This window comes from Pleurodeles waltl, chromosome 4_1 (assembly GCF_031143425.1).
Source record: "Pleurodeles waltl isolate 20211129_DDA chromosome 4_1, aPleWal1.hap1.20221129, whole genome shotgun sequence".
NCBI classification, from domain to species: domain Eukaryota; kingdom Metazoa; phylum Chordata; class Amphibia; order Caudata; family Salamandridae; genus Pleurodeles; species Pleurodeles waltl.
This window is the reverse complement of record NC_090442.1, coordinates 456,110,915-456,125,791: the sequence shown is the minus strand read 5'-3', so window position 1 is coordinate 456,125,791 and position 14,877 is coordinate 456,110,915.

The following is a 14,877-nucleotide window of genomic DNA, read 5'->3' as shown; positions in this document are numbered from 1 at the left end:
TTGCAGAGGTGTTCCCACGCAGAAAGACCGCAAACAAGCCTTGCTAGCTGCAAAGGTTGCAGTTAGGGTTTTTGGGTGCTGCTGTGGCCCAGGAGGGACCAGGATGTCGCCACTTGGATGAGGAGACAGAGGGGGCGCCCAGCAACGTAGGGAGCCCTCACAGAAGCAGGCAGCACCTGCAGAAGTTCCTGAACAGGCACTTAGAAGAAAAGTGAACTGGAGTCCACCCGAAGTCACAAAAGGGAGTCCCACGATGCCAGAGGACAACTCAGAAGGTTGTGCACTGCAGGTTAGAGTGTCGGGGACCCAGGCTTGGCTGTGCACGAAGGAAATCCTGGAAGAGTGCACAGAAGCCGGAGCAGCTGCAAATCACACGGTACCCAGCAATGCAGTCTAGCATGGGGAGGCAAGGACTTACCTCCACCAAACTTGGACTGAAGAGTCACTGGACTGTGGTAGTCACTTGGATAGAGTTGCTGAGTTCCAGGGACCACGCTCGTCGTGCTGAGAGGGGACCCAGATGACCGGTGATGCAGTCTTTTGTTGCCTGTGGTTGCAGGGGGAAGATTCCGTCGTCCCACTGGAGATTTCTTCAGAGCACCTGGTGCAGAGAGGAGGCAGGCTACCCCCAGAGCATGCACCACCTGGAAACAGTCGAGAAAGCCGGCAGGATGAAGCGATACAAGGTTGCTAGTAGTCGTCTTGCTACTTTGTTGCGGTTTTGCAGGCGTCCTGAGCAGTCAGCGGTCGATCCTTTGGTGAAGAGGGAGATGCAGAGGAACTCTGATGAGCTCTTGCATTCGTTATCTGAAGAATTCCCCAGAGCAGAGACCCTAAATAGCCAGAAAAGGAGGTTTGGCTACCTAGGAAGGAGGATTGGCTACCAAGAGAGGTAAGAGCCTATCAGAAGGAGCCTCTGACGTCACCTGCTGGCACTGGCCACTCGGAGCAGTCCAGTGTGCCACACACACCTCTGTTTCCAAGATGGCAGAGGTCTGGGACACACTGGAGGAGCTCTGGGCACCTCCCCTGGGAGGTGCAGGTCAGGGGAGTGGTCACTCCCCTTTCCTTTGTCCAGTTTTGTGCCAGAGCAGGGCTGGGGGATCACTGAACCGGTGTAGACTGGCTTATGCAGAGATGGGCACCATCTGTGCCCATCAAAGCATTTCCAGAGGCTGGTGGAGGCTACTCCTACCCAGCCTTGACACCTATTTCCAAAGGGAGAGGGTGTTACACCCTCTCTCAGAGGAAGTCCTTTGTTCTGCCTTCCTGGGCCAGGGCTGCCTGGACCCCAGGAGGGCAGAAACCTGTCTGAGGGGTTGGCAGCAGCAGCAGCTGCAGTGGAGACTCCGTAAAGGCAGTTTGGCAGTACCCAGGTTCTGTGCTAGAGACGTGGGAGTTCATGGAATTGTCCCCCCAATGCATCTGGCATTGGGGGGACAATTCCATGATCTTAGACATGTTACATGGCCATGTTCGGAGTTACCATTGTGACGCTGTACATAGGCAGTGACCTATGTACAGTGCACGCATGTAATGGTGTCCCCGCACTCACAAAGTCCGGGGAATTTGCCCTGAACAATGTGGGGGCACCTTGGCTAGTGCCAGGGTGCCCACACACTAAGTAACTTTGCACCCAACCTTCACCAGGTGAAGGTTAGACATATAGGTGACTTATAAGTTACTTAAGTGCAGTGGTAAATGGCTGTGAAATAACGTGGACGTTATTTCTCTCAGGCTGCACTGGCAGGCCTGTGTAAGAATTGTCAGAACTCCCTATGGGTGGCAAAAGAAATGCTGCAGCCCATAGGGATCTCCTGGGACCCCAATACCCTGTGTACCTCAGTACCATATACTAGGGAATTATATGGGTGTACCAGTATGCCAATGTGAATTGGTAAATTTAGTCACTAGCCTGTTAGTGACAAATTTGGAAAGCAGAGAGAGCATAACCACTGAGGTTCTGGTTAGCAGAGCCTCAGTGAGACAGTTAGGCATCACACAGGGAACACATACAGGGCACATACTTATGAGCACTGGGGCCCTGCCTGGCAGGGTCCCAGTGACACATAGACTAAAACAACATATATACAGAGAAATATGGGGGTAACATGCCAGGCAAGATGGCACTTTCCTACAAGTGCCACATGTACTAACATCAGGTTTTACGACTCACACATTGCGAGATTTAGCGAATCACAATTTTGAGTTGCAAAACCTGATGTACAACAGTATCTCAGATACTGTTTGTGCTTCTCAAATAGGTCGCAAGGGACCTGCCTCATTAATATTCATGAAGCAGTTCACATTTTGAGACCCATTCGGGAATGGTCACACTCACAGGGCTGGTGGCCTGCTGGGGCAGCAGACCACCATGTCTGTGACTGCTTTTTAAATAAAGCATTTTTTTTTAAATGCAGTCCGTTTTCCTTAAAGGAAAAAGTGAGGCATTACAAAAACAATATGAAAAGCTCCCTTTTCATTTTTTCTGAGTAGTTGTTCTGAAAAATGTTGGTATCCTAACTAGTTTAAATTCGTTATATAGCTCCGCCAATGTATACAGTTGATAAGTTATTTCTTATGTTAGAGCACCACCTATTGATGTTTCTAAGTATAAACACCGTTTTTATTGCTACCAAGTTAAAGCAAGTAGAATAAAATCATAACCATTTAATTACCATTATATATGCCATATGTAAACGGTAGATTGGTTGATGAAATTAAAATTCTGTTCTTGTCAGGTGCTCTGTTCCTAGCTACGGCTTCCTGAGTACCCACAGACTTCACTTGGAGGATGGAATTGTAAAGAGACGAGGCTCACCGAACAGAAATAATGATGTACGCTTTTCGTCAAATAGGCCCTGCCCTTTAAAAATAAACTGGTTCTGTCATTTCAGGCGCATATTAGGCGTAAGTAAGTTAAAAAGGAAGCCATTGAAGGGAGCGCACTTTAATAACCTGGACCCCTGTTCCGGAGTTAAGAGAGTGGTCCACATACCCAGAGGAGGTCTTTATCACACCTTTTGGAGATGCCCATTGTGGCATATCCCGGATGTGACGTGGCTTTAATAAATAGCCATGTGCCCCGAGTCCGGGAAGTTACACAATTAGCCAAGTGTCTATGTCCTGTTTATAGGCCCTGCAATACATTGGCGACAGGTCCAGCCACACACTTGCTGAACCCAAACTGTATGGAAAAGGCCTGCCACCAGGCTGAGAACAAACATGGCCCTCGTGCTGGTTTTGCCTCCCTCTCTGCCGGTGCCCTCCTTACTGAGCGGAGACTGCTGTGGAGGGCGCTCCTGAAGGTCGCGAGGCCTCCAGCTAGTGGCAATCCTGTCCTCGCCATGCAGTCCCTGTGATGTCCACACCAGAAGGTGCCTTGTCACCTGAGCCAGGGTCGGCGATACAGCCCGTGAGAAGCACAGCGCATGATGCTACACCCCTCACACACTTCAACCATGGCTGGAGCTACCTGGGAAACTCCCTGGTGCACCAGCAAGCCCACACCACTGGCACGAAAAGGACAACCAGAGAGATTAGAGGGGACACAACATGCAATCACACCCACAGGGCCCAAGCAAGAACCCTTGGAGAGACTCCTAGCCCACAAAAGACATGAATAGGCTCTGCCACATCTTACTGAGGGGCACCTAAGCACACTTTTTGCTCCTAAAATAGGACCCTCCCTTAGTTACTGTCTTTCTCCCTAACTGGAACAGTGTACTTTTCTTGATTTGCACCTAAGCACAGCCTGCCACCGGTGCACACCATTGATAAGCCTCTGCGGCGGCCTTCATGAACACGCTCTACCAGGGCCAGGGTCAATGCAGACCAGGTGCTACCACATGCAACATGCAGCATAGCACCAATCGCGGAGCATGACTGGCATCTCTGCACTCAAACCCTTCCTCATCACATGGCCAACAGCATCACAGGCCTCTAAATGAAAAACATGGTTTGAAAGAATCAATCTTTATGGACACAGGAGTTGTTGAGGAGTGCAAGTGAACTATGTTCCTCCACCTGGCCGTGGCAGTCATCTGCAAACTCTCCCACACAGTCGACAAAGCAGAGACAACCGACATCTATGACATCCTTGTTGCTACAATCATAGCATAGTTGAAAGCTACACCAATCCCGACTATGAGAGATTCATATTCAGGCAAGCAAGACATTTCATGCACAACTCAAAGATCTGGCAAGCATGTGTACATTCACCAAAGCAGCCAAGGAAATTAGAGCCCAAGTAACACAAGGATGCAGCTCATCTAAGCTGCAAAAACACATCCTCCAAGTACCCCGTGTGCCCCTGTGCGAAATCCTGATGCACAGCTGTTCGAAAGAACTCTCCAGGGCTAGAGCCTCCCACATTGAGGCTGTGCTGCACAAAAGCCGGTAAAGTGGAGCAGTCAACATAGTTGGGCCAAAGCACACACCAAGCAAGACCAAACCCCAGACAACCATAAAGAATCCCTGTGGCTACTGTAGAGCAGTTGTCCATCAATGCACTGAATGCCGAGCATGGGGAAGAGGTGTGCAGAATGCTGCAAACCCAACCACTTCACAAAAGTCAGCCCCTCTACGAAAGTCCTGAAAAGGACCACACCAAAAATGGTAAACCAAATCAGCGAGCCAGCAGAACAGACAGCAGATTCAATTAACCAGAAGACGGTGACCTAGAGGGAGCAGTGCTTTAGGTGCTGACAGTAGGCCAGCCACACCAGGCAGCCTCAATGCTCCCAAATGCAAGATCAAAATAACCTCCACCACAGTGTCCACTATATTCAACACAGGGGCCTCCCTAATTCTCATGGCCCAAGACGTATTTCAGAAGCTACATCCTCAACCACAGCTGACGTCAGCGAAAGCAAGGTTATATGCATATGGTCAACCAGAGCCACTGGCATTCAGAGGGCAGTTCAAAAACCTTATTTCACATAATTGACACGCAGTGATGGTCACATTAAGGCCCATATTTATACTTTTTGACGCTAAACTGCGCTAACGCAGTTTAGCGTCAAAAAGTTTTGCGCCGTCTAACGCCATTCTGAAGCGCCATGCGGGCGCCGTATTTATGGAATGGCGTTAGACGGCGCAATCAGACCGGCGCTGCCTGGTTTGCGTGGGAAAAAACCACGTAGACCAGACAGCGCCGGCGTAGGGGGAAAATGGCGCATGGGCGTCTTAAAATGGGGCAAGTCAGGTTACGTCGAAAAAATCGTCTTAACCCGACTTGCGCCATTTATTTTCGACGCCCATCCCCCATCAACATGACTCCTATCATTGTAAAGATAGGAGTCATGCCCCCTTGCCCAATGGCCATGCCCAGGGGACTTCTGTCCCCTGGGCATGGTCATTGGGCATAGTGGCATGTAGGGGGGCACAAATAAGGCCCCCCTATGCCACCAAAAAAAAATATAAAAAATAAAAAATTATACTTACCTGAACTTACCTGAATGTCCCTGGGGTGGGTCCCTCCATCCTTGGGGGTCCTCCTGGGGTGGGCAAGGGTGGCAGGGGGGGTCCCTGGGGGCATGGGAGGGCACCTGTGGGCTCATTTTGAGCCCACAGGCCCCTTAACGCCTGCCCTGAGCAGGCGTTAAAAAGTGGCGCAAATGCGCCGTTTTTTGCCACGCCAACTCCCGGGCGTCTCTTTTGCCCGGGAGTATAAATACCACGTAAAGGCCTGGGAGTCATTTTTTAGACGGGAACGCCTCCCTTGCATATCATTAACGCAAGGAAGGGGTTCACGCTAAAAAATGACGCACATTCCGGGAACTTTGGCGCTATTCGCCTCTAACGCCATAGTATAAATATGGCGTTAGTTGGCGTTAGTTTTGCGTCGAAATTGCGTCAAAAAAAACGACGCAATTTCGGCGCAAACGGAGTATAAATATGGCCCTAAATGTAACCCAGGATGGGCCCAACATGATGCTAAGCTGTAGGACACTAGAGCTGCACATGGATAATTTCACACTACTAGTGCACACAACCAATCTCTAAGACATCCACCACGACTTCAGTGACCGATTAGATGGCATATGGTACCTCAAAGGGAAGGAAGTCAGGTACACATCGACCAGTCAGTGCAGCTGGTTGCCCTGAAACACAGGAGAATTCCCTTTCACCTACAGACAAAGGAATGGGGCAGAACTCTGGAAACTAGAAGGCTGACATTATTGAAAAGGTAGCTGGGCCCATGCCATGGATGTCGCCTTTGGGGTGGACAGAAAACCAAAACAGCCTGCAGAGTGTGTTGACCTGAGACTTCCAAACGTGGTGATTAAATGAGAAAGACAAGTCACACCCACGGTGGATGAAATAGTGAGTAAGCTAAGTGAAGCCTGGTAGTTTTCTAAAGTTTACCTCCATTCAGATACTCTGCAATCCTGACCCGAGACACATAACATTCTCCACACACATGGGACTTAAACAGAACAAAAGCCTACATTTTTGAATAGCGAATGCAGCAGAAGTCTCTCAGAATGTAATACAAGAGGTCCTAGTGGGACTGCCAGCAGTGCTCAATGTCAGTGATGACATCTTAGTCTACACTCGGTCCATGGAAGAACACCACCAGAGACTGCAAGCGTTCTGCAGAGGGTGAGAGACGATGGCCTCATCCTACACAGAGAAAAGTGATAGTTCATGCATAACTCAATATGCTTCTTTGAATATCAGTTCTCAGCTATTGGTGTGGCCCTGGACCCTGCAAGTCTGTTACATGTAGAACAGCCCAGCCTCTTCCTGCATTTCAGAAGTACATAGTTTCCTTTGCATGGTGAATTATTGTAGGCAATTCATCAAAAACCTCACAGCCTTTACCCAGCCACTGCTGGAACTGTTGAAAGCCAACACCTAGTGGGATTGGGGGCACAGCAAGAAGAAGCCTTCCAGAACACCAAAGCAGCACTTTCTGCAGAGACCACCTTGGTCAATTTTGACCGAGGAAGGAGACAGGTCTAGCTGTAGATGTCAATCCCCAAAAGACTGGGAGTTGTGCTATTGCAGCAACAAGTAACCGGAGATTGGGCCCCAATAGCCTATACCAATCATGCGCTCACCCCAACAGAGCAGAGGAACACCCAAATCAAGCATGAAGCCATTGCAATACACTGTGTCTCCACTTACACTTCTACATCTACGGGCACCCTTATTTAGTCCAATCTGACATAATCCACTAATCCCACTATTCTGAGGCTCAGCATCAAAACTACCACTGAGGATCAAAAAGTGGGTCTTCCAACTGCAAGAATGCTCTTTCAAAGTTGAATACTAACCTGGTTTGCAGAATTCTGTGGATTTCATCTAAAGGCATCCCCACAAGACAAACCCACAAGAGTTAAAGGAAGCCCTAGAGACTGCGGAGTATGTGAATACGTGTTGGATGGGGCAGGACCTCACTTTCTGTCCCTAGAGGACATTGTTACAGCAAGCAACCAGAATGATTGTATCCAAATGGCCCTGCAACAGTGAAAACAGGAAAGTGGGATGTTGTAAAAGCACACTGTGGATAAAGAACCAAAGACTTGCATAAAGCCCTGCTCAACTTGTGCTACAAATTGATTAAGAACCCACAAGGCTGCCTCCTAATAGACCACCGCCTAGTGATCTTAAGTCGCCTTGTACCCAAGATGCTGCAACGGACCCATGTGAACACCAGGGGCTCACGAAACCAAGATGACTCCGAAACAAGGTATGGTTTCCTGCCATGGACAAGCTGGTGGAAAACACAGTGAGAAACTCCCCATAATCACCGAAGAGGGGCCGATTCAACTGTGGGTATGTGCCTGCCAGCATTGATTTTGAAAGCCTCCCAGATAGGTGGCATATGGTGGTCATTATAGATGACTATTCAAATTATCCTGAGATTGAACTGGTTGAGAGAACGTCTGCTCAAGAGGCACTGTCCAAAGTGGAGAAAGTGATGGCAGCCCATTTTCAAAAAATTAAGCTCCGAACAGATAATGGACTTCCCTTCCACAGCCAAGAATTTGCAGATTACCTGACATCCCACAACATAAGACATACCAAAATGACACAGAGGCGGCTGCAAGCCAACAGCGAGGTTGAGAGATTTATGCAGACTTTCAAGAAAGTCACCCGCATTGCCCAGTTTGAGATTCTTGAAGATCTTGAAGAGGCAAAATATGTATTATTGAGATATTACCAGCAAACTCCCCACACTTGGTTGCTTTACTTTAGTCATTATTACCCACCATTCCAGTTGGGTCTCTGAACGTATCGATACCTAGCTAATGTAGGTATGCTGGTGCCAAAGGAACCACAACTACTACCTCCGCAGATATTCTAAGGCCTCAACCACCACAGTGGGGGAAGCCGTGCTTGTATAGGACCATCATCCAGGGAGCAAGTTAAGGCTACCAATCAAATAGGAACCCTAGCGGGTGATACGCTGAAGAGGGACCAAGGTGGCAGCTACTAGAGAAACCATCACCCAGAATGTTTCATTCTTCAAGCGGTGCCTGGTGGAGCCTTAGTTCAGGGAAGAGAACCCTGGAGGTGAAATGGGTGTGGACCTTACTCAACTGGGGTAGTCCAAGGTGGAGCTAGTGCATGTGGGTGTCTGTGTGCTTGTGCATGCATGCAGGCAGGGGGGTGCTATACCTTAAGGGGGAGGGGGCGCTGTACCTTAAAGGGGGGGTAAGGGGTGCTGTACCTTAAGGGGGTCCTGGTATGGAGGGCGGGTGGAGGGGGTACTGTGCTGCTGGGGGGAGGGGGGGCCATCTGCCCGTGACAGGGAAGAAGTTCCCTGTCACCAGTAGCCTATCCGCCAGGGTTTTCATGGCAATGCTACCACTGCGGTGAAAGCTGGCTGAAAATACCGCCGGCGGTGTTCTGTGGACCACCGGGTCGGAGATGCTCATCTCCAGCCTGGCTGCTCCAACTGCCCTGGTGGTATGAGTAGGGATGTAGCGGGTTGGCAGAGGCCAACACGCCACACTCATAATGTGGTGGTCCTCACTGCCAGCCTGTTGGAGACCGCCAGGGTCATAATGAGGACCTGAGACCTTCAATGTATTGATAGTACTATAAAAAGGGCAAGAGCTACCAATGTTATGCCATTGCAAGAATTACAATCTGGTTTTAAACTGTCATGTCAAGAATGTCACTAACATACACAATTATGCCAGTGCTAGTATTGTACCATATTCAAATTTGCCCCATTACTCCGCGAATATTAGTACATGTTTAAATGTGGCACTTTACTCAGTTATTCTAAGTGCATGTTCAGAGTTACACCATCTGACTCATCTTGAGTGCTTGTTTAGATCTGCACTCTGAAATTGTGATGGTGCTGCCAGATTTACGTTATTACTTAGAAGACGTGGAGGCATGGGCATATTGTAAATATCACACAGCTATTAAAGTTTGTGATGAAATTTATTGCAAGTAGGTCAACAAAAACAGGAAAGTTGCCAGTATACAATAACCTATTTTCGTATTTGAATTGCAAAGTATTTATGCTGTTGACATTACGTCCCTTCCCCAATCACGGCAACAATTTATTTATATGTTCCTTCCTCCTTATGATGCCGACTGCACAAGGGTGCATTACAAGAGATAATTACTAGATGTTTTTCTGGCTTGAGTAGAAAGGTGGCAGTGCCTGAGGTTGCTGCAGTGCCTTAAAGCCAATGATACATAAATCATTGAAGTCAGCAGAAAGGATGCATATCCCATATTATTACCATAGGGTCCTTTGAAATCAGAAAAATATGTGCTGTACCTAAGGTCATTACTAGATGTCTTTTTAAATTGAGCAGATCAAATGAAATGCCTAAGGGCTCTGTAGTGCCTTTAGCCAATGATGCAGAGCTCTCTGAAGTCAGCAGAAATGATGCGTACCCCATGTTATTACCAGAGGGCCCTCTAAAATCAGCAGAAAAGGTGCTGTGCCTCAGGTCATTCATAGCTGCCAGGTGCAGAGATTACTTGTGTGTGACAGTATCATGGTTTCAAGGTACTTATGAGTGACATTCCATTGTCAAATGTGTGACACTTAGTTTGACACTTTCTCATGTGTAAAACCAAACAGTGAAGACAAGAAAGTTACAAAAATATTATTAAAGCTTCATGTGGTAGTGCACTGTGAGTTGGACTGCACATTTTCCATTGGATTGGCCACAAAAGTTGCAGAAACGGTTTTACTGAGATACTTATGTAGCGTGCAAATGGTAATATGTGGAAATTAGGTTTCATTGAATATTTCAGTTGCACTTCAAGAATTGTATTGATTTGTTTGAGCCTATTAAAATGTTTGTATCCATCACACTAGAGAATTGCAAAAAACGTGCTTGAGAGTGCTTTCCTAATTGCTGGTGTATTTAACAAATTGTACAGTTTATTGATATGTATTTAAATGTTGTTGTCTGCTAGGCAAAAATGTTTTTTACAGCCTTTCCTTTCCCACTCACTTTACCCAGTACAATTATTCCATACCTTACATTAGAAAATCCTCTAACCTTTCAGTTTGAGGATGAAAAGTAAACACCAAACTCTTTTTAAGAGAATAAACAACAATTTGTCCTAAGACATCAAAATGAGAAAAATGCTGCTGCTGCCATGGGCCTTGCAGTGCTTTAACTTGCAACAGCTCTGCTATATCACCTCAGTCATCATACTGCTGCGGTCATGCTGGTAGGCAATCTCTGTCACCTCACAGGAGCTTCTGTTCTTTGGCTAGACAGTAGTCCTCTAGTAGAGCTGAGTCGCAGCTGGAAAACAACATCAGGGAATGCGTGTCATGGCCAGGTCCTACAAATATGCTTTAAGTTCATCTGCTTGCAGAGGGCTGCCTCTTGTGCATTTGGCGTTCTGGCACAGCTGTAGTTCAAGACACTGTCAGCTCCTGCCCACTGTGCGGGCACAAGCAATATAGCAGCAACACCTTCCTCGGGGCATGGGTCAGCAGGATTTGCAAATAAAAATCCTGCTTGGGGCCAGTCAGGCACACCTGCTCTCCTCAGTTTAGGCTGGCTAATAGGGCAGTCACTGCCAATGAGACGAGGGTCATGCTGCGAGGGACAGCAGCGTCAGCTTCACTCTTTGGTGGTGGGCACTGCAACAAATAAAAAAGCATTTGCAATGCAATAGGTCTCCCATTAGTGAGAGTTGTTGGCATTATAAATGACAATGACAATTTCACCTTTGAGACCTTATAAGTATTTATCCATGCAGCACCTTAAACATTGATCAGAAATAAACTGTGTTTGTGCATTCCTTCATACACATGGCATTAGATGGTAATGGTCAAAACATCTAGAGTACACCATAATAGAAAATAGCATTTGAAAGAAATGTGGTCGTGGAACTATATAGCCAGCCCCTAGAGGGCATGACCACATGAAAAAAAGAAGGGCAGAGGGCACTGCAGTGTAACCATATATTTCAGCCCCTAGTGGGCATAGTGCATTACAAATTTTCAAGTCTACCAGGCCTGCTAGAATATTATTACACACAAGGACCTTAGAACACAAATTACTCTCAGCTATAAAACAAAAGATCCAGCTCTGAGAGAGCTTAAATGGACATTGAATGGTGGAAGAGGTTATGATTTTGCCCCCCCCAACCTAGTGTGACCTAGAAGATGTTGTTCTGAACATCTTGGTGGTGGTCCCATTGTCCTAGGACCACCACAGGCTGAGTTATGGGCAAAAATGTGTTGTAAAAGGAATGCCCGCAAAGCATTATGGGCCGAGCTTCCAGAGTGCAGTGAATATTGTAGTATTGGCTCTCCTGCTTTGCAGGGAGAGCGACGTTGAAGATTTAATACCTTCCAGTTGATTTCATTGTACATAAAGTCACCAAAAAAAAGTGAGCAAAAACCCACACAAGACACAACTACATGCATGTTCTGATTATGCAAAGTAATCAACAAATGAACGGCAAACATGGAAACCGGATCGCGCGTGTGAACGCAAGTGCTTACTACCACTTGGCACTGATAGCACTTCAGATGTTCTGCATACTAAGGGCAATGGAATTACAATGTCAGCAGATTGTGAGCAATGGAATCACTAGGTACCGTGGAAGCCTCGGACAATAAGCAGCACACAGTAACAGCTTTGAGAGGACTGCCAACATTCTAATACCCCTTAGTCAACTGGGGTAGTCCAAGGTGGAGCTGGCATCCAGACAGGACCCTAGTGATCCTGAACAACCACAAGATGAAGAATGGTTGTATTGAAAGCACCAAACATTAGGCGTGCCTGAAACCTGAGGCAATATGAAGGATATTAATATAAAAAGCAAAATATTCCCAATATATTTTTGTCTTTTAAAAGTAGCGGTCAATGGTCCTCTACTCATAAGGTCGCTTGTGAGGTACACTAAGATGAAGCTTCTTGATAAGCACACAGATTTCCCATTAGTGAAGGCAAAATGCTTGGAAGTGTGGCCATAGCTTTAAATATTACACTGTTCAAGTGTGGTTGAGTTTCTGGAGAGAGGCGCTTTTTTCCAATGACTGCAGCACAGTACTCTTCAAACAAGCAGTAGTTGGAAGGGGCTGACTTTGTTTTTATGTCTGTGGATGATATGAGCTCTAGGTCTTTTAGGTAGCTTTGTCTAAAACGAAAAGGTGAGGAGTGGCACTGTTATACAAGTGTGATTCAATAGCATCGGTATCTCCCACCTCTGACATCGAGATTAACTATTTTAATGATTTGCCTGAATTTGCAGATAATGGGAATTCAAGTCTACATAGGGTGCTGGAGGTCTGGCTAGAGCGGACCACATAATACCCACTGAAGAAGACCACATTCAGGATGTGGGCAAACAGGCTCAGGGATGACAGCTCCTCCATGTAGTCCACATTAGTATTCTATAAAACTGCCACTTTCCACCCAGTCTGGGTAGCAATCAGTGGCCCGCTGGGCATCAGAGTTTGGGAACTAATTGCTGCCGAGGCAGAAATGTGATGAAGACTGATGGAGAGCATGGTTCTAGTAACAGCAAGGAGTCAGTGTTGGTGTCTGAGGCTGCTATTGTGAGAATGGGGAGTGACAGGAGTAATCAGGTGTTGGAGAACCTGCAACAGGCATCAGTGATCTACTCCTGAACTGGCAGATCAATGTGGATACCCCCATCCCTTTCTATCTCCTCTGAGTCCTTCCAGTGCAGAAATTTTGGGGCGACTGACCAACTAACTTAGGGAGACATACAGCAAGGAGCCTGAAAATGGCAAAAATATATCACTATCCATGTGTCAGGCTCCCCATGCTTACTTGTCTAGAGAGAAGTGGTTATCTGCTGTGAGGTCACTGGAAGTAGACATGCGCCATGATTTCACTGTGGAAGAGTGTGGTCCCCGAAAAGTGGGACACTGGAGAACTACTGAGGTGAGAGGACGCATACCAAATGAGTTAAGTTATGCAGAAATCATATAAGAACAAAATAGACTAAATCCAGTCTGGGGTTGCTAGTGTTCTCATTCAGAGGGGACTTGATGTAAAATGAGCCGATGATATCGCTGAAATAAATGGTTCAAGAGAGCCAATGTCTTCCGTAACAAAAAGTAGCATAATCCGCGATCCAGCATTCATGTACAATTAAGATTCAGACAATGAATGAATTCAACAATCCTTCCCCACAGTCTTTTATCTCGTCCCTGCATTCCAACTCACGCACTCGCTCGCTCGCTCAAACAATAACACGGTAATGATAGTGCATTGTACCGGTTTACAAGACGCATCATTTACCAGCATGAAAACGTGCATTATATGATACTGGCACGAGCACATTTCCGACGCTGCGGTCACGTGTTACCCACACACGTTGCATTATTTGTACTGCGCTCAACCTGTACCCACAGAAGTTGCATAATTTGTAAGAAACACGAGCGCGACATAACCACTGTCACGCTTGCGCATTCACATCGATATACAACCCCTGGCCTGGCTTCAGTGTGCCTTTTGGAGAATGACCTAAGAATGATTTTCATATGACTGCTTCCTGTCTGAGGTGACTTGGTGGGCAAAAGCAGGATGCACTGGAATGCAGCCCGGTAGAATTACCAGTTGCTGAGATTATTTCAAGCATTCCACCGATCACTTTTTAACTTTTTCGGAGTGATCCATCAAGCAGGGGCTGAGAAATGGGAGAGGGGGTAAAAAAAACATGTGTGTTTCTCATGTTAATTTCCATAGGACTATTAGACACAAATACAGCCCGAACCACTGGATGGAAGTACGCAAAAGGTGGCAGAAAACTAGGTTTCGGTATGCAGATTACACTTTCACGTATTTGGTTTAAATCTGTCCAATAGTTTTTGAGATATTAAAGGGAAAATGCATTTCTATATCTAAGGCCGCCATTCCGTTTGCAACTATTTCAGGTTGATCTCAATGTATTTGCGAATGAACGAGGGAAAAGGAATGATGTGATTGTGTGGCGGCAACCTGACCAGAAAGTTGCGGCTGCCATTTTAGATAATGGGGCATGGTTCCCTGGGCTGAAAACTGACCTTAAAACAGGTATAAGGGTTAAAGGCAAAAGTATCCTGACTCCAGGCCTGTGATATATGGTTCTGTGAGGGTGAAATGATGTCCTTAAAATATATATTTTTTCACATTGCACGATATTCGCGAGTATGTCGCAATGCTCAGCGTCACCCCCTGTGTGATGTCACGATGAATTTGTGAATATTGGTGACAATGACTATTCTTGTATTCTGTGTGGCAGTGGCATGCTGGCATTACCCACTTGTTTCCTCTACTTACTGTCACCTATGGATTATCATTTTACAGATGTTGGTGATATGACAACAATGTCCTGATGTGATCACTACGGACAGCAACGGGTCATTCATTATATGGTCGTAGGGAACATTTGTGGGGTGATTCACCTTCT